We start from the raw sequence: 25041 nt of genomic DNA on the forward strand, positions 1-25041 counted from the left end.
CATGTAAGGTTGAATGACAATTACATTGAATTGAATTGAATACTTAAAATATAGCCCAATCAAAAATTTACACATCTACGACATGACGTCCCAACTTCTATACTCAGTGCCTGGACCAAGGAAAGGAAGCATGCTGTGTACCTTCTAATACTTTTGCCATGTTCAGGGAGTTAAGGACTTGACCCCCCCCCCCCAAGATCTTTCTGGAGCTCTGTCATTTACCATATACTTTCCCTTACATGTGATTTCCCACATGCAATATCTCACATTTGTCTGGATTAAACTGTCATTTTCCCACCCATATTTCCAATTAATCTACATCATTCTGTATCTTTTGACAACCTCCTTCATGATCCACAACTCCACCAATTTTTGTGTCGTCTGCAAACTTAATAATCAGCCCGTCCACACTTTTGTCCAAATTCCTTATATATGCTGGGACCTTTGTTGTATGGGACACAGGGGCTTTTTATAGGATATGACGGATAAGCAGGAATAGGGTACTAGGATGGCCAAAGAAGGGAGGATAAAGTGAAGGTTAGGGTATGTGTGTGTATGTGTGATTGGGTGAAGGGATTTAGAATGTAAGTCTATTGCACACTCCGGAGCAGAAGGTGGCGGTAATGCACCAGTAAACTGGGTGCCAACCGCCGTAAAACAAGACAGAGAGAGAGAGAGAGAGAGACTGTTGTAAAATCACTGAAAACGGGTACAGCACTGACCCTTGCAGAACATGGCTAGTTATAGAATTTCAGTCAAAGAATCATCTCTCCTCCATTACACACTGTCTTCTCTAGCCAAGAATTTTGAATCTAGTCTACCAAATCATGCTATGCATCCTACGTGTCTTAATCTTCTGGATCAGTTTACCTTGAGGGACCTTGTCAAATTCCTTTCTAAAGTCCATGTAGACAACAGCCATTGCCTCATCAACCAACTTCATCAGCTCTCCAAAAAAACTCAAGTTCAATCACCCAAATTCCTCAGACATGGCCTACCTTGCTCAAAGCCATGCTGACTAACCCCAATAAACCCAAAGGTGAGTAGATCATATCCCAAGGGTACTATTGGAGCAACACACATCAAAGTTGCTGGTGAACGCAGCAGGCCAGGCAGCATCTATAGGAAGAGGCGCAGTCGACGTTTCAGGCCGAGACCCTTCGTCAGGACTAACTGAAGGAAGAGTGAGTAAGGGATTTGAAAGCTGGAGGGGGAGGGGGAGATGCAAAATGATAGGAGAAGACAGGAGGGGGAGGGATGGAGCCGAGAGCTGGACAGGTGATAGGCAGAAGGGGATACGAGAGGATCATGGGACAGGAGGTCCGGGAAGAAAGACGGGGGGGGGGGTGACCCAGAGGATGGGCAAGAGGTATATTCAGAGGGACAGAGGGAGAAAAAGGAGAGTGAGAGAAAGAATGTGTGCATAAAAAAGAGTAACAGATGGGGTACGAGGGGGAGGTGGGGCCTAGCAGAAGTTAGAGAAGTCAATGTTCATGCCATCAGGTTGGAGGCTACCCATACGGAATATAAGGTGTTGTTCCTCCAACCTGAGTGTGGCTTCATCTTTACAGTAGAGGAGGCCGTGGATAGACAATGAATTCTGACATGTCTATCCACGGCCTCCTCTACTGTAAAGATGAAGCCACACTCAGGTTGGAGGAACAACACCTTATATTCCGTATGGGTAGCCTCCAACCTGATGGCATGAACATTGACTTCTCTAACTTCCGCTAGGCCCCACCTCCCCCTCGTACCCCATCTGTTACTCTTTTTTATGCACACATTCTTTCTCTCACTCTCCTTTTTCTCCCTCTGTCCCTCTGAATATACCTCTTGCCCATCCTCTGGGTCACCCCCCCCCCCGTCTTTCTTCCCGGACCTCCTGTCCCATGATCCTCTCGTATCCCCTTCTGCCTATCACCTGTCCAGCTCTCGGCTCCATCCCTCCCCCTCCTGTCTTCTCCTATCATTTTGCATCTCCCCCTCCCCCTCCAGCTTTCAAATCCCTTACTCACTCTTCCTTCAGTTAGTCCTGACGAAGGGTCTCGGCCTGAAACGTCGACTGCGCCTCTTCCTATAGATGCTGCCTGGCCTGCTGCGTTCACCAGCAACTTTGATGTGTGTTGCTTGAATTTCCAGCATCTGCAGAATTCCTGTTGTTTGCGGTACTATTGGAGTCTTGTTTTAAGGCTCACGATGAACCGTAGTTCACTAGTAGCTCAGGAGGTTCTTTCGTGCTACTCAGTAGGGTTTAAACTAGGTTGGAAGGGCTGTGAGAACCAGAGCACCAGATCAGAAAGTGGAAGGATGGAGAAGAAGATTGATGTCAGGGCCAATAAAAATGGGCAGGACCAAAGTAATAGATATGATGAGACAGATAGTTTGAAGTTTATTTTAATGCTAGGAATATTATCAGTAAATGTGATGAACTTAAAGCATGGGTCAGTACATAGAACTATGGTGTTATGCATATTACAAAGACTTGGTTGAGAGAGGGACAGGAATGTGTGCTTAATGACCCATAACTTCAATGCTTTAGCAGAGATAGAGAGGGAGCTAAAAGAGGGTGGGGAATTGTACTACTAATCAAAAACAATATCATAGCTGTACTCAGAGGAGACAAACTGGTGGGTTAGAGAGTCTAAGTAGGTAGAATTTTTAAAAAGACAGGAACAGATATGCAGGCAGATTAAGGAAAGGTGTAAAATCTATAGGGTTGTTGTCATGGGGGACTTCAGCTTCCCTAATATAAACTGGGGCCTACTGAGTGCAAGAGGTCTGGACGGGGCAGAATTTGTTAGGTGCATCCATGAAGGTTTCTTAAATAAATATGCAGATAGTCTAACAAGAGGAGAAGCTGTACTGATTCTGGTGTTGGGAAATTAAGCTGGCCAACTGTTATTTTAAGGAACAGTGAACACAACTCCTGAAGTTCTATGATAGCTAGAGATAAGGATAAGTATGGACCTTGCAGGAGACTATTAAATAGGAGCAGGGCAAATTATGAGTATTAGGCAGGAACTAGGGAGAGTTAATTGGGAACAGCTCTTTTTTGAAAAACTCACATCTGACATGTAGAGGGTGTTTAAAGACCAACTACAGAGAATACAGGACAGGATGGTCCAGTAAGAAGGAAAGATAAGGATGGCAAGGTAAGAGAACCTTGGTCGTCGAGGGAGGTGATGAGTTTAGTCAAGAAGAAAAAGAAGAAGCTTGTAAAGCTTAGGAAGCCAGAATCAAACAGAACCCTGGAGGATTATAAAGAAGACAAAAAAGAAATCAAAAAGGGAATTAGGAAAGCCAGGAGAGGCCATGATAAGTCCTTGGCAAGTAGGATTAAAGAGAATTCTAATGGAGGAACATTTGCTTAGATGCAGAGGATGTGGGTGCAGTCCTTAAGGAGTTCCTTACATCAGTACTTACCAACAAGAAAGACATGGAGGATAGGGCGATCAGTGCTGAGCATATTGATATGTTAAGGCATTTTGAGGTAAAGGAAGAGATTGTGTTATGTCTCTTACAGAGCATTAAGGTGAATAAGTCCCCAGGGTCTGATGGGATATACCTCAGGTTATTGAGAGAGACAAGAGAAAAGATTTCTGGTGCCTTGACCAATATCTAGCCACAGATGAGCTCCCGAAGGACTGGTGAGTAGCTAATGTTGTTCCATTATTCAAGAAGGGAACAGGGGATAATCCTTGAAACTACGGACTGGTGAGTCTCGCATCAATGGTAGAGAAGTTTCTGTAGAGAATTCTTTTAATGTATTTATGAACATTTGGAAAAACATTGCCTAATTAGGGAGAGTGAGTGTGGGCAAATCGTGTCTTACCAACTTGATTGAGTTTTTTAATGAGGTCTCGAGGGTGATTGATGAAGGTAAATCTGTGGATGCTGTCTACACGAATTTTAGTAAGGCATTTGATAAAGTTCCTCATGGAAAGCTTATCCGAAGTTTAAGGTGCATGAGATCAATGGTGAATTGGCCGTTTGGATTCAGAACTGTCTGTCCATAGATGACAGAGGGTTGTGGTCGAAGGGGCTTATTCTAGCTGAAGGTCTGTGATTGGTGGTGTTCCAGAGGGACCCGTAGATGAGTAGTGTTTCAGAGGGGTCAGTACTGGGACCTCTTTTGTTTTTGATGTATATAACTGACCTAGAATAAAATGTCAAGGTGTGGATTAGTAAGTATGCAAATATATAAAGATTGTGAATGTTGTGGCTAGCTTAGAAGACTGCTAAAGAATACAATGGGATATACAGTAGATCAGTTGTAGATTTGGGTGGAGAAGTAGCACTCTGACTTCATTTCTTTGTGGGAATGGGACCTGCTCTCGGGACCTCACGACCGGCCGCTTTTTGATGTGCCAAGGATGCGGCCTGGAAGACTAGTGCGCCTTCAGGATGCCAGGTTTTTGTGGCTCTAGAGACAGGCTGACTTAAGGTCAGTGCCCCTGACTGAGGCATCGCGGGAGAACACGGAACGTCGGGAGCAGAGGGCTAGCTGCTGGCTCTGTGCTCAGAGACCTGAGCCTTTCCAGGGCCAATTCTCTGGGTGCAGGGCTCAGAGAAAGCAACACAACAGATTTTTAACATCAGAAATCAATGAGTTGTTTGTTATGTCTTCCCTCTCACTGTAAAATGGGGCAACTCTTTTTCCCTTATTAGGGAGAGAGAGAGAGCCTGTGGTACGTTGAATCACTGGGTGAACAAGTAGTCTTTGGGGTACTGCAAATCTGTGTATTGATACTTTGCTGCATGCTTGAGTGCTCGATGGAGAGCGCTGATGGTCTTTTGCTGGTGGGGAGTGGGGAATCGTTGCCTTGCTGCTGCTTGAGTGTGGGAGGGGGAGCTGGGGGGGCACTTTGGGGTTTGAACGTTTAACTGTCATTCATTCTTTGGGGCACTCCTCTGTTTTTGTGGATGTTTGCGAAGAAAAAGAATTTCAGGATGTACATTGTTTACATTTCTCTGACATTAAATGTACATATTGAACGTATTGAGATGGAGTTTAACCCGGCCAAATGTGAAGTGTTGCACTTTGGTAGGTCAAATGCAAAGAAAATATACACAGTTAAAGGCGAGATTCTTAACAGTGTTGACGAGCCTGGGGACCTAAGGGGTCCAAGTTCATAACTCCCAGAAAATGGCTACACAGGTTGATAGAATGGTCGAGAAAGCATATGGTATGCTTGCCTTTGTTAGTTGAGGCATTAAGTTCAAAATCCAGGGAGTTATGTTACAGCTTGATAAAACTCTAGTTGGGTTGTATCTGGAGTATTCTAAATGGTTCTGGTCACCCCATTATAGGAAGGATGACGAGGCTCTGGAGAGGGTGGCGATGAGGTTTACCACGATATGGCCCGCATTGGAGGGCATGTGCTAAAATGAGAGGTTGGATAAACTTGGGTTGTTTTCTCTGCAGTGCCAGAGGTTGAGGTTTATAAGATTGCGAGAGGTATAGGTAGAGTAAACAGACAATATCTTTCTCCCAGGGTAGAAATGTTTAATACCCCCCTCTCACACAGTTAAGGTGAGAGCGGGTAATTGCAAAGGAGATGAGATGGGCAGGTTTTTTTACACGGAGAGTGGTGTGTGCCTGGAATGCACTGCCCGAGGTGGTGTAGAGGCAGAAACATTAGAGAATTTTGAATTTTTAGATAGGCACATGAATGTGAATGTGAAGAACATGGAAGTTACGGACATTGTGTAGGCAGAAGAGATTAGCTAGCATTTGATCATTAATTTAATTGCTTTGCCACAACTTGTGGGCTGAATGATTTGTTCGTGTGCTGTACTCTTCTATGTTCTGTGGCACTTTCTTAAACAAAAGGACAACATTGGCTGCTCTGCAGTATTCAGGAACATCACCTTTGGCTAGAAAATATCGAACATTTCTGTCATGGCCCCAGCAGTCTCCTCTCATGCATTTTTCACCTTACAATTCTTCAAAGGACCTGACACCACATCCTTCTTCATATCAACATGTCCTAGAATATTAGCATATCTCACACTGATTCTTCTCCTTGGTGAATACTGATGCGAAGAGCTGATTTAATAACTTGTCTACTCACTCTGACTCCAAGCAAAGATTCTCTGTTTTATCCTGTATGGTCCTATCCTTTCCCTGGCTACCCTCTTGTTCTTAAATGTATATATAAAATGCCCTTGGATTTTCCTTAATCCTACTTGCCCTTTTGGCCCACCTGATTTCCCATTTCAGTTTTCGCCTGCTTCCTTTATTTTTCCATGAAGGCACTAAGTAATTTCAGCTTCTCACCCTTGAATATGCTTCTTTTTTCTTTTTGACTAAATATATTACATCTCTCATCATCCATGGTTCCTGAACCTTGCAATCTTTATCTTTCTTCCTCAAGGGAACATGCTGGCACTGAATTCTGATCATCTGGTCTTTAAATGACTCCCACATGTCAGAGGTGGACTTGCCCAATAACATCTGCTCTCAGTCTACTCTCCCTGGTTCCTGCCTAGTGATATTGTGACATGCTTTCCCCCAACTATTTTCCTCAAATTGAGCATCTTTCCCCATAATTATTCTAAAACCCAATTGTTGTAATCATTGTTTCCAACATGCTCTACCATGAAAGGCCCAATTATCTTGTCAGGCTCATTTCCCATCACAAGGTTTAATATTGTCCCTTCCTGGTTTAACCTACATAATGTTTCAAGAAACCTTCTCGGACGCACCTAACAAATTTTGCTCTATCTAAGTCTGTTGGACAATGGAACCCTCAGTCAATATTGGGGAAAATAAAGTCACCCACTACCACTACCCTGTCATTTTTACATCCTTTCATAATCTATCTATTGATAAGTTTATGGCCTAAGGTAGAAGGAGTCAATTTTAGAAAACCTAGCACATTTATTTTTCCACATAGTCCCCTCCTACATTTATACACTTAGTCCAGCGGTTCTGGAGCATACGGATCCCTTCTTTGTAGAAGTTGGCATCTTGGACCTCCAGAAAGTGGTCCACAGCAGGGGTGATTGATGAGTTCGTGGCCTAAGGTAGAACAAGATAAGTTATTAACTTCAAACTTTCTGTATAATCACTCAAAGAGTTGAACTGCACGTGCAAGTAACAAGAGCTGTATAACTCATCTCCTTCTACCTTAGGCCACGAAATCAATTACCCCTGCTGTGGACCACTTTCTGGAGGTCCAAGATGCCAACTTCTACAAAGAAGGGATCCGTATGTAGGAGGGGACTATGTTGAACAATAAATGTGCTAGGTTTTCTAAAATTGACTCCTTCTACCTTAGGCCACGAACTTATCAATCACTCCTTGTATTTATTCCTTCATCTCCTGCTGGCTATTGGTAGATCCCCATCATAGTGATAGCACCTTTCTTATTTCTGAGCTCTATTTATAATGGTCAGTGAATGAGTACTCCAGTATACCTTCTGAGTGAAGCTGTGACATTCTTCCTGAGCAGTATAACCTCCCCCCAGCCCAATCTCTTTTACATCCCTCTCCATCCTGCAGCTCTCTCAACCATACTTCCATGCATGAAGCCAGGCCATAAGTTCATCTGCTTTCCCCATGATACCCCTTGAACTGAAATAAACACACTTCAGCCCATCAGTTCCACCTTGTTCATTAACCTATCCCTAGCTGTCCTTTCTATCAGACTGACGTGACCATATCTTCCACCCAATCCCTTTACTTGCTGGCGTGCTCTGATTCCCTCTCCCTGCCATCCTACTTTAAACCATCCTGAGCAGCACTAGCAAACCTCCTTGGAAGATTTGCGAATGCTACTCAGCTCTAGCCCCTCCAGTTTAGATTCAACTCTTCCTTGAACAGCACTCACCAGTCCTGGAAGAGAGCCCATTCATTCTTGTAACTGAAGCCCAACCCACCTGCACCAGCCATACCGTCAACTCTACTAACTTCCTATTTGTTTGCTTCAAAGGTGGAAATGAACAGTAGGAATACAAATCTCAGTTGAACTAAGCCTGATGTTCCCTCATTGAAATTATAACAAAACAAGGTAAAGAAGGGATACTCCCAGCTCATTGAGCCTGCTCCATAATTCAATAGGACTATGACCAATCCATTCTGTCTTTGACATTCCCACTTGATCCTCACATGCTTTAATTCCTTTGGTTTCTAAAATTTTGTTCACCTTGGCATTAAAAATAATCATATAACCTATGGGATAAAGGATTCCCAAGGTTAAGAAATTTCTCCTTATCTCTGTTCTAAGTGACCGTTCATTTGTCATGAAACAATTGGCTGAATCATGCTCCAACACACTCCCTGAATTTGCTACAGGTCCTATCCAAACTTGGTATTTCCACATTTGGGGTCTGGTTAGTTGCCTCTCCGTGCCCATGTAATAACCTGTAAAGTCAATTGAGCACGGACTGTTGACTAACCTTAGGCAGCACACAACTCTGTCTGCCAGCTTATCCTGGACTTCATGACTTGCCAAGCATACTGAAATCCAAGTTGACATGAGCTAAGAATTGCTGGCAGCTAGAAGTTCCCTACTGATTTGAAAATCAGTTTACTGTTGTCTTGTGCTTCCTATTTTAGATTCTTGAGTCAGAGAAAATAGCTTCTAAGTATCTCCCCCCTCAGTCCTTTTCAAAATATTATACATTTCAATAAGACTCTGCTGATTTTTCAAGACTCCAGTGAGTATTGACATAACCTATTCAATTTCTTCTCAAGAGACATTTCACTCATATCAAGAATCAAGTTGGTGTGCCTGTACTATAATAACTCCCAGACAAGTCTATTCTTCCTTGGGTTTGGAGGCCAAACTCCACACCAAAGACATATACAATTGCAGCATCTTCATTGCTCTTGTACTCTATCCCCATACTCAATCTTGTAATAAAGACTAAATTGCTCCGCTTTCAAAAATCATTTCTCTGTTGCCTGCTAACTTGTTATGATTGTTTTGGAACATGCTAGCTGCTCATTATGAAGAGTCTCGGCCCAAAATGTTAACCGTTTATTCCCTTGCCTAGATACTGCCTGTCCTGCTGAGTTCTTCCACATATTTGTGTGTGTTGCTCAAGATTCCCAGCATCTTCAGAAACTCATGTGTTCACTATTTAAATTTTCTGTTTACTAAAGAGTGACTTGGATCCCCAGAAATTTGCCTACCATGCCAAAAGGTCAACATCAAATACCTTTTCAGTCCTGGAACATCTTGACAGTTAAGTTTCATATATTGGGATGCTTTTGATTGATGACAGTTCAGCATTCATCAGCATCATCCCCCTCAAAATTAATCAATAAACTTCAAGACCTAGGCCTCAATACCTCCTCCTACAACTGGATCCTCGATTTTCTCACTTGCAGACCCCAGTCAGTTTAGATTGGCAACAACATCTCCTCCACAATCATCATGAACAAAGGAGCACCACAAGGCTGTGTGCTCAGACCCCTACTTGACTGTCAGAGTAGGTACAGCTATTACCACTTACAAATGAAACCAAGCATCATAGGTGACAACAAGGCTTCACTCCCAGATGAGCTCAATGCCTTTTATGCATGCTTGGACCATCAAAATATGGAGACACCCTCACAAACTCCTACAGTCCAAGATGACCCTGTGATTCCATTCTCTGAGGCCAATGTGAGAGTATCCTTCAGGAGTGTGAATCTATAGAAAGCATTTGGCCCAGACAAGGTTTCTGGTCAAGTACTGAAGACCAATGCTGAACAACTGGCTGGAGTGTTCACCACTATCTTTAACCTCTCGTTTCGGCAGTCTGAAGTACCTAACTGCTTCAAATAGGCTTCATTTGTAATAGTGCTTAAGAAAATGGTAATCTGCCTCAATGACTATCATCCAGTAGCACTTACATCCACTGTGATGAAGTGCTTTGAGAGGTTGGTGATGAAGCATATCAACTCATGTCTGAGAAGCAACTTGGATCTACTCCAATTTGCCTACAAGTCAACACAGATGCCATTTTATGGGCTCTTCACTCAGTCCTGGAACATTTGGACAGCGAAGATGCATACAGTAGGATGCTCTTCATTGACTACAATTCAGCATTCCGTACTATCATTCCCTCAGTTGGATGATTATGAGTTCTTGTTAGTTAAAATAATTATGAAACCCCTTTTATACCAGCGTCTCTAGAGGTGTGGCTTGTTAGCCCCTTGCTAACTGCCACCGGTCTCAGCAGTGAGAAAACTACCTTTCCCAGACTCCTTACATCTCGGGTCGATATGACATGGGTCCCACTAAACCCGGGAAGCTGGGATGTCTTGCTCACCCGAACCCCGATCCGTGTGAATACTGTGTAAATACTGTTTCCATGCAATTGCCCTTTGGCAAGAAATAACAGACCGTATACTGCGTACAATTATAAAGAAAGAATATTTATCAAACAGTACAAAAAAGAAAAGGAAAAAAATAAAAAGGCCTATTACAGTCAACCCAATCCAAATGAGTACATAAGTTGGAACTCATCTTGAAGTTTTCTTTAACTCACGCACTGGACCCACAGTTTGTGTCAAAGCACACACCACCTTCCAAAAATCGCCTGAAATCCATCTCGAACAAATGGGCTCCCCCACGGGATAATTGGTCCTTCCTCCTGACAGTCTTTCAGTCCCCTGACTTCCATTTTGCTTGTCTTTTCTTGCTTGTCATCCCCATTTCGCTCGGCCTTCCATTTTCAAACTCACCAACTGAAGGACATGCTAGTGCTACTGCAAGATGCAGTACAAGTGATTTTCCCTGGATATTCCAACTACCAAACAACCTATGAAATGGCAAAGGCAGGGTCCAAATAAAAAATGCTGATTTAGCTCAGATTAAGAACAAGATATCTTATTGATAAGGGCCTGAAGTCTGCGAAAGGAATGGCTACTTGGAGAATCAATTGCACCTTACGGCTTGTCCTAAGAGCCCCTCCTAACACAACCAGCTGAATAGAAATAAACTATTTTTAAGTTCATTTTCATTCAGCCACTGAGGAAGGAGATGCCGGAGCTAGCTGTGTGTTGCTGAATTTCGCACCGGGTTGGTGCTGCTCTCCATTGTTTGCTTGCTAAGAGACAAGCTGAATTGCTTTCGTCTGCAACTGCACTTCACGATATGAGGAACCGCTGTGGTCTTGTTCTTGCAGAAACATGGCTCTAGGTCAACATCCATGCACCATCAGCCTGCAGGCCATGATGCTCAGGGACTTGAGCGATATATACCTTTGTAACTATGTTTTGCTGCTATCATTATTATGTGTGCTATTTGTGACTGTTGGTTCCATGTGTTTTCACCCTGGGCTCAGAGGAACACTGTATGTGAATGGTTGGATGACAATTAAACTTGAACTATAGTCTGTATATTAATTTGATCATTACTGAAAGCTTATTTGAAGCAATTCACTTGCTGCTGAAAGTTTAAAATATCAGTTTTTCCATAACAGCTCGCCAAATTCAGCAAAACTATTACTATTGTATTTCTGCTGGAAATTCCATGAGGATTTTATTTTATTCTTTTCCTCTATTTATTCATTTACAAGATGTGGGTGTCACCAGCTAAGCCAGCATTTATTGCCCATCCCTAGTTGCCCTTGAGAAGGTGGTGATGAGCTGCCTTCTTGAACCGCTGTAGTCCCTGAGGTGTAGGTACACCCACAGTGCTGTTAGGGAGGGAATTCCATGATGTGGACCCAGCGACAATGAATGAATGGCAATAAGTTTCCAAGTTAGGATGGTGAGTGACTTGGAGGGGGATTCATGTCAGCAGACTAAATGCTTTGGTACTCTATTCTTGGACACCTCTTGAGAGTTGCCAGGAGGAAGATCATGCTTGGGGATTCCTCGACAGATGGAAAGGAGGAAGACATGATGTCAGGCCAAACCAGACTGGCTGCCGCAGTATTGAGGGACAACAGGGAAATATGGAGAATATGTAATACTTAACATCAGTCCTCCTCTGTACCTCTTCCATCAGGGCATGCAGTGCTTGATCAGTGCTTGCCTGCTTCTTCATGAACATTTTGTCTTATCATGGCTAGTTCTCTGTCATACAGGGTTCTCTGTATTAGCATCTCCAAGTCAGTAAAACTCATTCAAATTATCAATTAAGACCAAGCTAAAAAAAACAAACTTTCAAAACAAGTCTATCTTATTACATTTTATTACTCAGTCTGACCCTTTTATTAAAATAACTCCCCCTATCTTGTGACAGGAAGATACATTAATGCTTTGGATATGCTGTAAAACCAAAGACATGCAGTAAAAAAAAACACCTTTAGAAACAAGGGACATCCCAAAGCACTTCAGAAATGTAGGATGCACAGCAGACAATCGTACTATACTGAAAAGAATGATGTGCAGTGGACACTTGTACACAGACAATAATAAACAATATTGAGGTAATGACCAGGATATTGGTTGGGGAATAAGTAATACCCAGAATTAGCCAAGGGCTATTTTCTCAGTTTAGGCTGGCTCCAGGTATGGTGGTCTCCACATCCATTGTTGATGAATGAGCAGCCTTTTCCTGAAAGAACAAATCAGACATTCAGCTGATAAAATTTGTCAGACCAGCCATGCGGCCAGCAATCACATATCTTTTGTTGTGTGAGTGTAATTCAGTTCAGTCTTCCTAGCAGCAGCAGAGGATAAATCATTCAGCTTTTAGACATCATTTACTAATTGCAATGATTATGTGAGTGAGCATTTTTTAGGTTCTGCAGAGAAGGAAAAGGTCATTTGGATTCTTTGCAAAGGATCGCTTAGTGATTTCTGCAATCTTTATTATTAAAATATGCAACCATGATGGATGTTCACTATCAAGGGTCAGGAGGCTTTTAGCTAAACTCAGCTTTTTTAAACACTGCGGAATTAGAAACAGTTTGAGGTTCAAGATATTTATTGTTCATTTTTGACTCTTATTATTTAACCATTCTTTTCAGGAACAATAATCTCCAGGATCAGGAAGCTTAACTGAGACTGCAATCTAATCAGAAGAAACACATTGTCTATGTTAACCTATGTTCCTGTCACCTGACTTGATCAATAGGGTGGTGAAAACATCACCTGCTGATGAGATCATTACTAGATGACTGACAAAATAAGATGTCAATATTAAAAGGCAGTAAGGGTGAGGAGGACTTGCAGAGATGAATATGTAAAGTACACCCTTCAGCCTCGACTAAAGAAGGATCTCTTCCCAGGACCTTCTTTTTGTGACAGATTGTTATGTTTTGTAACTCCAGAAATTAATTAAAAGAAAAATATGGGATCCCAAGAAAACGTATCTACTTCGTTTTTACTTTTAGTGAGGCACGTACGTATGACATGGTGGCGTAATAACGTATGCCATTTATGTACTTTTACATATCAGAATCAGAATCAGTTTTATTATCACCGGCATGTATCATGAAACTTGTTAACTTAGCAGCAGCAGTTCAATGCAATACATAATATAGAAGAAAAAAATAAAATAATAATAATAAATAAATAAGTAAATCAATTGCAGTATGCTGAACCCATAATGAAATATATAAACACCAAAGAGTGCTTAATCAACCAATATATTTATAATATTACCGAAATAAGTACAGAACACATGATATATTCATCTGCAATTCATTAGTATGGTTTATTAGTTTAGAAGAATTGTACATCTTGGTTGGGAGCGGGGACTCACCACTCAAAATAGTCAGTTGTGACAACAATAATTAGAGCAGTGAGGTAGAGTAGTATTAGCACAGTGCTTTACAGCAGCAGCTGTATAAGATCGGGGCTAGTTTCCCAGTGCTGTCTGTAAGGAGTTTGTTTGCTTCATAACTGCAGGGGTTTCCTCTAGGTTTCGACAATTTCTTCCCACATTCCAAAGTCTTAAGGTTAGGATTAGTGAGTTGTGAGCATCCTATGTTGGTGCCGTAACTGTCGCGACACTTGGCACAATCCTTGCTGGTTGGATTTGATGCAGATCAATGCATTTCTCTGTGTATTTCAATGTATATGTGATACTTAACATAAAGCTAATCTTGATCTTCTCATCTTCTAACCCCATCAGAAGAGCGACTGAAGTAGTTAAGTAAATTAATCTTGGAATTATTGGTTGATATAGTATAATCTCATTAAAGTGATGGCTTTGCAACCAGGTTGCGGACAAAACAAAGATTGGTGGAGGGGTGTGTAGTATTGGGGCATCTGAGTCTGCAAAAGGGCTTCGACAGATTAGAATAGACAAAGAAGTGGCAGCTGGAATATTGTGTAGGGAGGTGTATGGTCATTCACTTTGGTAGAAGGAATAATGGTGTAGACTATTTTCTAAATGATGAGGAAAAATAGGAGGTGTAAAGGGACTTGGGAGTCTTAGAGCAGGATTCTCTAAAGGTTAACTTACAGATTGAGTTGGTAGTAAGGAAGGCAAATGCAATGTTAGCATTTGTTTCAAAGGGATTAGAATATAAAAGCAAGGATATAATGCTGAGGCATTATCGGGCGTTTGTCAGACTACACTTGGAGTATAGGAGCACTTCCCGTTTCTACCTCCTACCCAAGATCTACAAACCCGCTTGTCCAGGCAGACCTATTGTCTGAGCTTGCTCCTGCCCCATCGAACTCCTTTCTGCATACCTCGACATGGTTTTATCCCCTCTTGTTCAATCCCTTCCTACCTATGTTCGTGACACTTCTCACGCTCTTAAACTTTTCGATGATTTTAAGTTCCCTGGCCCCCACTGCTTTATTTTCACCATGGATGTCCAGACCCTATATACTTCCATCCCCCATCAGGAAGGTCTCAAAGCTCTCCACTTCTTTTTGGATTCCAGACCTAATCAGTTCCCCTCTACCACCACTCTGTTCCGTCAAGTGGAATTAGTCCTTACTCTTAATAATTTCTCCTTTGGCTCCTCCCACTTCCTCCAAACTAAAGGTGTAGCTATGGGCACCCGTATGGGTCCTAGCTATGCCTGTCTTTTTGTTGGCTTTGTGGAACAATCTATGTTCCAAACCTATTCTGGTATCTGCCCCCCACTTTTCCTTCGCTACATCGACGACTGCATTGGCGCTGCTTCCTGCACGCATGCTGAGCTCGTTGAGTTCATTAACTTTACCTCCAACTTTCACCCTGCCCTCAAGTTTACCTGGTCCATTTCCCACACCTCCCTCCCCTTTCTAGATCTTTCTGTCTCTATCTCTGGAGACAGCTTATCTACTTATGTCTACTATAAGCCTACTGACTCTCACAGCTATCTGGACTATTCCTCTTCTCACCCTGTCTCTTGTAAAAATGCCATCCCCTTCTGGCAATTCCTCCACCTCCACTGCATCTGCTCTCAGGATGAGGCTTTTCATTCCAGAATGAGGGAGATGTCCTCCTTTTTTAAAGAAAGGGGCTTCCCTTCCTCCACCATCAACTCTGCTCTCAAACGCATCTCCCCCATTTCACGCACATCTGCTCTCAATCCATCCTCCCGTCACCCCACTAGGAATAGGGTTCCCCTTGTCCTCACCTACCACCCCACCAGCCTCCAGGTCCAATGTATTATTCTCCGTAACTTCCACCACCTCCAATGGGATCCCACCAGTAAGCACAATTTTCCCTCCCCCGCCTCTGCTTTCTGCAGGGATCGCTCCCTACGCAACTCCCTTGTCCATTCGTCCCCTCCATCCCTCCCCACTGATCTCCCTCCTGACCCACCAGTAAGCACAATTTTCCCTCCCCCGCCTCTGCTTTCTGCAGGGATCGCTCCCTACGCAACTCCCTTGTCCATTCGTCCCCCCCATCCCTCCCCACTGATCTCCCTCCTGGCACTTATCCGTGTAAGCGGAACAAGTGCTACACATGCCCTTACACTTCCTCCCTTACCACCATTCAGGGCCCCAGACAGTCCTTCCAGGTGAGGCGACACTTCACCTGTGAGTCGACTGGGGTGATATACTGCGTCTGGTGCCCCTGATGTGGCCTTCTATATATTCGTGAGACCCGATGCAGACTGGGAGATCATTTTGCTGAACACCTACGCTCTGTCCGCCAGAGAAAGCAGGATCTCCCAGTGGCCACACATTTTAATTCCACATCCCATTCCCATTCTGACATGTCTATCCACAGCCTCCTCTACCACAAAGATGAAGCCACACTCAGGTTGGAGGAACAACACCTTATATTCCGTCTGGGTAGCCTCCAACCTGATGGCATGAACACTGACTTCTCTAACTTCCGCTAATGCCCCACCTCCCCCTCGTACCCCATCAGTTATTTATTTATATACACACATTCTTCTCTCTCTCTCCTTTTTCTCTCTCCGTCCCTCTGACTATACCCCTTGCATCCTCTGGGTTTTCCCCCCCTCCCCCCTTTCCTTCTTCCCGGGCCTCCTGTCCCATGATCCTCTCATATCCCCTTTGCCAATCACCTGTCCAGCTCTTGGCTCCATCCCTCCCCCTCCTATCATTTTGGATCTCCCCCTCCCCCTCCCACTTTCAAATCTCTTACTACCTCTTCCTTCAGTTAGTCTTGATGAAGGGTCTCTGCCCGAAACGTCGACTGTACCTCCTCCTAGAGATGCTGCCTGGCCTGCTGCGTTCACCAGCAAATTTGATGTGTGTTGCTTGAATTTCCAGCATCTGCAGAATTCCTCGTGTTGGAGTATTGTGATCAGTCTTGGGCCACTTATCAAAGAAAAGATGTGCTGTCATTGGAGAGGGGTCCCAAGGAAGTTCAAGAGAATGATTCTGGGAATGCAGGTTTTAACATATGAGGAGGATTAGATGGGCAGGTACTTGATGGAATTTAAAAGAATGAGGAAGGTGTTAATTGAAACCCATCAAAACAATGAACAACCTAGATAGAGTAGATGTGGGGAGGATGTTTCCTATAGTGGACAAGTCTAGGACCAGAGGGCACAGCTTCAGAATAGAGGGACATTTCTTTAGAACAAAGATGAAGAGGAATTTCTTTCACTAGAGGATGGTGAATCTGTGGAATTAATTACCACAGAAGGCTGTGGAGGCCAAGTCATTGGGTATATTTGAAGTGGAGGCTAATAGGTTCTTGGTTAGTAAGGGCATCAAAGATTACGGGTAGAAAGTAGGAGAATCGGGTTGAGAGGGACAATAAATCAGCCATGGTCGAATGGTGGAGCAAACTCGATGGGATGAATAGCTTAATTCTGCTCCTATGTGTTGTGGTAGTATGGTATGGTCTTATAAACACTCACAAGATTTAAGGTCTGTTAGTTCAGCTCTTTTAGAATGGGCACACTCGGTATCATCACACGCTGTTCCTTAATGTTAATAAATTATGCCAGGTAGGTATACCATGGCATTCCTTCACGTTCCAATACACTTTTTTCCTCATTTGAATCCAGTCTGGATCCTGCTGTTTTGCCTTTTTATTTATCACCATGTTCTCTCTCCATTCTGGCAGCTTATACAGTTTTATTTCACCATTACCATTGTATGCATTTTTGTTTTGAGAAAGAGAATTTTCTTTTGTTATAAAGATCCTGCAATAAAACCTCACTGTCCATTAGTTTGATCTCAATTACCCTTTTCATCAATGAACCTTTCACAAAATATTAGAAAGGGCCACAATACTTTAAGAGCTGTCGCCCCATCTCATCGCCCATTTGGTCTGTTTTGAGAACTGTTGCCTTCACAACATGTGCCTTTTACTTTTAGGACTCAGAAATAGTGTCATAATTCCTGGTGTGACCAAACGCACACAGATGCTGGAAGAAATTCCTATATTGGTGGGCCTAGAAATCCATAAAAATAAATGTGGGTGACCACCAAGTACTTGATAATTCTTTTAATTAGCACAGACCTGGGCATATATCTGCTGTTAAGATTTGTTTTCCTTTGCCTGTTATCTGCATTACCTTGATGTAAAAGTGCAGGTCAACAGCCTGCTGAATTTTGCATTAGGATTGCCACTGCCTATGTGTGTCCTACAAGTGGTTAATTTCTGAGGTAAAATGTTTTGTTTTCCTGTAGAGTACACAGGGCTTCTGTACACCCTGATACGTCAATCCCATTCCAAATACCCCTTCTCCACTTTGAATGGTTGTGAGCTTAGGATTTCCAGGTGTCCATGCGGATGTTAGCATATCCCTGAATATTTTTAATTGCCTACCTGGTTACCTTTTTCTTTGACAGAGGGCAGAATACAGTATTTGTGTCAGCATTCCCGTATCAGCTTTGTAACAAGTTTCCCTATAGGAACAACTGAGCATAATTAGGACCTCACTGCTGTGGATGTTGCGTGAAAGTAGACACCAATATTGAATCAATTAAAATAGATTGGCACAGATATCATGGGCCAAAGAGCCTGTTCCTGTAAGTACTGTTCTATGTCACCTATTGCTTCATGGATTTTACTGAGACATTAGTACAAAGTCCTCAGTGTTTTAAGTGCCTGTGGTAGTTACTGCAGAACTTAGAAGTATGTAGGAGGACAAAGATCATTGCTGTCCAGACCATGACTTACATGCTAGGTATGAAGTCTCTCTCTTCAAGCATCTTTTTCCTCAGTTGAGCAAAAGACTGTGATGGAATATTGAAGGCGAAGGTGTATTTCATCACCGGTCTTCATCATCAGCCTTTTCTGATGGATGGTTCTTGAGATGTGAAAAGTGGACCATGTTTTCCAGGGTCTTAACCATATAACCATATAACAATTACAGCACGGAATCAGGCCATCTCGGCCCTTCTAGTCCGTGCCGAACTCTTACCTTATCCTAGTCTCACCGACCTGCACTCAGCCCATAACCCTCCATTCCTTTCCTGTCCATATATCTATCCAATTTAACTTCAAACGACAACATAGAACCTGCCTCAACCACTTCTGCTGGAAGCTCATTCCACACAGCTACCACTCTCTGAGTAAAGAAGTTCCCCCTCATGTTACCCCTAAACTTTTGTCCTCTAACTCTCAATCCATGTTCTCATGTTTGAATCTTCCCCACTCTCAATGGAAAAAGTCTAACCACGTCAACTCTATCAATCCCCCTCAGAATTTTAAACACCTCTATCAAGTCCCCCCTCAACCTTCTATGCTCCAAAGAATAGACCTAACTTGTTCAACCTTTCTCTGTAACTTAGGAGATGAAACCCAGGCAACATTTTAGTAAATGTCCTCTGTACTCTCTCAATTTTATTGACATCTTTCCTATAATTCGGTGACCAGAACTGTACACAATACTCCAGATTTGGCCTTACTCCAATGCCTTATACAAATTCAACATTACATCCCAACTCCTATACTCAATGCTCTGATTAATAAAGGCCAGCAAACCAAAAGCTTTCTTCACCACCCTATCCACATGAACCTGTGTTTTTTTAGTGCACAGTATTGTACAGCAAGGGCAAGTAGGTAGAAGACCCTAGTTCTGAAGATTTTGTGTGTATGTTCCATCCTGTTTGTATTTCAGTGAATGACTTGACTGAAGACATAGGGCTCAGTCGTGAATTGAATTGACTTTATTTCTTACATCCTTCACTTATATGAGAGTATAAATCTTTATGTTATGTCTCTGTCTAAATGTGCAATGTGCAATCATAGTAATTTATGATAAATAGAACAGTCAATGTAATATACAGTACACTGAAATCAGCGTGAGCTAATCAGTCTGATGGCCTGGTGGAAGAAGCTGTCCCAGAGCCTGTTGATCCTGGCTTTTATGCTGCAGTTCCGTTTTCCGGATGGCAGCAGCTGGAATAGATTGTGGTTGTGGTGACTCGGGTTCCCAATGATCCTTCAGGCCCTTTTTTCACACCTGTCTTTGTAAACATCCTGAATCATGGGAAGTTCACAACTACAGATGCGCTGGACTGTCCGCACCACTCTCTGCAGAATCCTGCGATTAAGAGAGGTACATTTCCCATACCAGGCAGTGATGCAGTCAGTCAGGATGCTCTCAGTTGTGCCCCTGTAGAAAGTTCTTAGGATTTGGGGGCCTATATCAAACTTCCTCAACTGTCTGAGGTAAAAGAGGCGCTGTTGTGCCTTTTTCACCACAGAACTGGTATGCACAGACCACGTGAGGTCCTCGGTGATGTGGATGCTGAGGAACTTAAAACTGTTTACCCTCTCAACCCCAGATCCATTAATGTCATTAGGGGTTAGCCCATCCTCCTGTAATCCACAACCAGCTCCTTTGTTTTTGTGACATATGACTTCAATCATATTCAAAGGCATTTGTTATCTGAGTACTGCAGCTCTGCATCTGAGATTGGGACGGCTTTGATTCTGGAATGTATCCATCTTAGCTTGCACATTTCCCATTGCATTGGATTATTAGCACCACTCCTCCAGGAGGTCTGTTGGAGGTGAGATGCAGAACTACAGCAAGAAAAATTAAGGAAAGCATTGGAACAATGACACACCTTTATTCCCTACTGATTGTCACTGAGGTGGCCTTTGTGTAGACCTGTTGGTTAGGAATCATGGCTTACATTCCATCATGAAGCAAACTTAAAATGGATGTGAATATCTGTGGGCAGCCACATTTGAGGGAAGTACTGCACAATCTCTTCCAGTTGATGGAATCAAAGACTTTGAGGTCAAGAAGGATCATACATGATTGGCACTCTCTGCATTTCCCTTGAAGGCTTCTATGGTGTAAGTCTTATCTTCTGTGCCTTCAGGTGTACAGAATCCACACTGTAAATTGAGGAACTGTTTTTGGCTTTTGGAAGGAGGTGGGTGAGTGGGGTGCTGATGATGACTGTGACAGACAGCAGGGATGTTTGTCTTCCTTCTTGAATATGGCCTGAATTACAGTATCCCTGAAGTCCCCTGGAATATACCTCCTTCTTCTCAGATGTGAACAATGAGATTATAAGTTCATGACTGAAGCTTTTCATTGTTGAGTAGAACCTGAGTAGCGATACCATCTGATCTTGTCGTCTTGGTTCTGGGTCAGGAGATGATCATTTCCACTTCTTGCCAGTCAGTCAAAAGTGAGAGCAAGACTTGATCAGTTCAGTTGTTGGAGGATGCAGTCAAAGGTACTCAGATGAAGTTCAGAGCTGAGTTGAGAAGATCATTGAACAGTTCTTTCTTGTAGTGTTATCTTACCTTTACATCTTTGAGAAGTTCATCTCTGTTCTGAGTTTTCAGGAATGCAGGGCTTTGGATGTTTCAGCCATTGATGGTCTTCTCATCACTAAAGGACTATGGAAACCATGGCTGTCAATTCTTTTGGTCTGAGGCTTTCTGCTAGATCACTTACTTCAGCCTCTTGTAAGGCAGTTTCTTTTCCCTGAAGGAGCAACTTCCAATTTAAGAATGTCTTAGATTTTGTGATTAATTAATTCTTCAATCTTCTGGTCATTCTCATCACATCATTCTGTGACTTCTAAAAAAGAACACAGAAATAGAGCCATACTGCAAAGGACAGGCCCTTTGGCCAATGATGTCTGTGTTGACCATAAAAAAAACATGATGTCAATTGAAACTGCATATTGATTATATTCCTCTATTTTTGGAGTGAAAACAAGAGTCTCTTTACAGGTGCCAAATAATTGAATTCAGGATTAAGATAATAGATACACATTGGAATGATTTTTGCACTAATTATTTTATATATATACCATTTGTATATTCTTACTGTAATTTGTAGGTTTTCTTATTATGTATTGCACTGTATTGCAGCTAACTGAAAAAATTCATGACATATGCCAGTGATATTAAACCTGATTCTGATTTGGATTACAGTATATCAGGACAAATCTATTTTCCCTTGTGGGTAAAGCTTACTTTCCTATTGTAACCAATAATGAAAGGCAATTATTCTTTAGCTCAGCCAAAATGAGGAGTTTCTCATGTATTGTTTTTAATGTAAGACCACATTTGCTCAGGACTTTTAGTAATTTGCTGCCAAGAAACACAAACTTGATCGAAAACTTGTCCAAATGCCTATGTGTAGCCATGCAACATGCCAATACCAAATGAATGTTTGGTAGTTACCATGAATGCAGCTCTTGTATCAACCAATTCAACTTCATTTGCATTTAAATTGGAAGAGCGTTTTAAATGTTAGTAACAGATTTCAAATGAATAAATAATAACATTTCACAATATTACTGAGCTTTACTAACATCCCTGTATTTGTGCTTACTCAGTATATGATGTAAGCGATACTAAAAATGGAGTGTCTTGTAAATAATTGCCAGTGATGCCTCTTCCTGTGTCTTGGGGTCATATCTCCATGAACAAGCATGCAAACTGTAAAATCACATCAGGGACAAAGCTTTAAAAATACTTCATATTTTGCAAAGCACTTTGGAGTACTTGGAGATCAAGAAAGATGCTATAGAGATACAATTCTTTATACAAAGATCTTTCAGAAGACACCACAAGGAAAAAATGCTAAAGAATATCCATAAAAATACAAACACAACAGACTGCTCCTCTCTCTTTATCAATCTCAACAAGAGTGCTTGCCTAGAGCTAGGTGCCAAGCCCATCGCTGTACACTCTGCTCACACATGGCTGCATGGCCAAACACCTGAGCAATCACATCATTAAGTTCACCAGTGGCATGGCAGTTGTGGTGCTCATTACCAGCAATGATGAGATGGCCTAAAGAGAGGAGATGGAAGAACTTGAGGCCTGGTGCCAGGCAAATAACCTCTTCCTTACTGTCAACAAGACAAAGGAGATGGTTGTTGACTTCAGAATCTCACACCACTCACACCACCCTTCAGATCAGTGGTACAGCAGTGGAAGCTGCAAGCAGTTTCAAACTCCTTAGAGTGCACAACACACACAACCTCTCATAGTCCTAGAACACATCCTACACAGTCAAGAATCTTCACCAATGCCTCTACTTTCTGCGTAAGCTGAAGTGAGCTGGACTTTGCACATCCATATTCACATGATTTTTCAGATGCATTGTAGAGAGGATCCTAACAGCCTGTATCACTACCTGGTGTGGAAACTGCCCTGCAGCAGACTTGAAGGCTCTACAGTGCATAGTCAAAACTGCCCAGCACACCACTGGCACCGGCTTACCCACCATCAAGGATATATATACACACACAGTATATACAGAAAGGTGCACTGGAAAAAGACAGTAATATCATGAATGATTCCACACACTCTTATCATGTGCTGTTTGTCCCATTCCCATTAGGGAGGAAGCTAAGTAGCATCCACACCAGAACTACCAGCTTCAGAAACAGTTACTTTCCCCAAGCAGTAAGGCGGATCAACTTCTCCACCCACTAACTCCACCACTATTTTATTATTTCCCATCAGTCGCCTTATATACAACCTAGTGTCACTTTATGGGTATACAATCAATTTATACACATAAGCTATCTTATGTATTTATATTTAGCATGTGTGTTTTTTGATATTATTATCATGTTCTTTATCTTTTCTGTTTGTTTTGTGCTGCATCAGATCCAGAGAAAATTTTATTTCGTTCTCCTTATGCTTGAGTACAGGAGACGACATCAAACAACCTTGAATCTTGAATCTTGAAATCAATAAACTCCAATACAACTATCAAAAACACAAAGAAAAATTGTTCAATACAAATATTCCTAGCTTTATTGAATTATGTTGTCACCATAAAATATTGGCTTATTTTGTAATTTGTCTTGGTTTTTATCATTGCTCAATGGTTATTTATGTTTAAAAACTATCTTATTAACGTATTATTCTCCACTGACCTGGAGAGGTCAGTGGCTCACTGATAAGTTGCCTGGCTCTAGTCATCTCTTTTCTTATGTGCCTCAGTATCAAATTTGGTTTGATAATGTTCCTCTGAAGTCTTTTGGGACATCTGCTATTTAAAATGACACGGCACATAATGACTGAATGCTATGCAAAGTGAAAGATTCACTGATTCATAGAAGGAGGCCAGTCAACACAATGAGCCAGAGTCAGCCGTTTATAAAAATACCTCTTTAAGGCCTTATTCTCTTGATTCTCCTGCGAATCTTTTAGAATGAATGAATGAATGAATGTTTATCCAGTTCCCTTTTGAAAGCCACAATCCACCATACTTCCGAGCAGTACATGCTTGATCATATACTCAAGGATCTTCCAGGAAGCTGAGGGCTTCATGGATAACAGTTTTACTGAGGTGCTTCACCCAAGGTACAGGCTTCAGCTTGGCGAGTGACCACATGGAGAGACAAAGCAAGTAAGCAATCAGTGCAGGATTCCTAGTGACAAGTATAAACCTTTGGATATTGCTGGGGGGATGGGGGGAAATTACCTATCGGGACGTATCAGCAATAGCCAGGTCAATGACAATGTAGCCAATTCTGAGTGTCAGCAGGGAAGGGTAAATCAGGAAGAGCAATGGTGATTAAAAAAAACTCGATAGTTAGGGAGATCTACTAGACAGGAGAATCTTTTGGCCACGAAGAGATGTCAGGATGGAGTGTTATTCCCAGGAGCTATGGTCAAAGATCTCTGAATGGCTGCAAAAAATTCTTGACGGGGAAGTTGGAATGGCCAGAGTTCATTGTAAAAATATAGGCAAAAGAAAGGATGAGATCTTGCAGAATTAGTATTGGGAATTAGGTAGTACATTAAAATGCAGGATCTTGAGGAGTGTGATGTCTGGATCACTGCCAGTGCCATGTGCTAGTGAGTCCAGGAATAGAAAGATAGGCCAGGTGAATGCATAACTGAAAAGCTGGTGCAGGGGACATTGGAACATTGTGATGTCTTCTGGGGTAGAAGTGACCTGTACAAGAGGGTTGGGTTGCATTTGAATTAGAGGAGGACCAATATCCAGTGGGAAATATGCTTTTCCCACCAGGGAAGACTTAAACTGGATCAGAAGTGGGGTGAGACTCTAGAGAACAAAGTCAGTAAGAAGATAGGGTACAGGTAGCAACCAAAATGTGTTATCCTAGTAGTCAGGATAGCCATGTATACAGTAAGATAGCAGAGAGGACCTCCATTTCAATGCACATTGCTTATTAGGTAAGGTGAATGAACTGGGGGCATGGTTTGCCTCCAGTGGCCGAGAGAAGGACAAGACTGGCAGCTCCGTATTCCACCGTACTGATGCCTTAGAAATAGGAGGGAGAGGAGGGGGTGTTGCTTT

Source organism: Mobula hypostoma, chromosome 15 (assembly GCF_963921235.1).
Source record: "Mobula hypostoma chromosome 15, sMobHyp1.1, whole genome shotgun sequence".
In the NCBI taxonomy this organism is placed as follows: Eukaryota; Metazoa; Chordata; class Chondrichthyes; order Myliobatiformes; family Myliobatidae; genus Mobula; species Mobula hypostoma.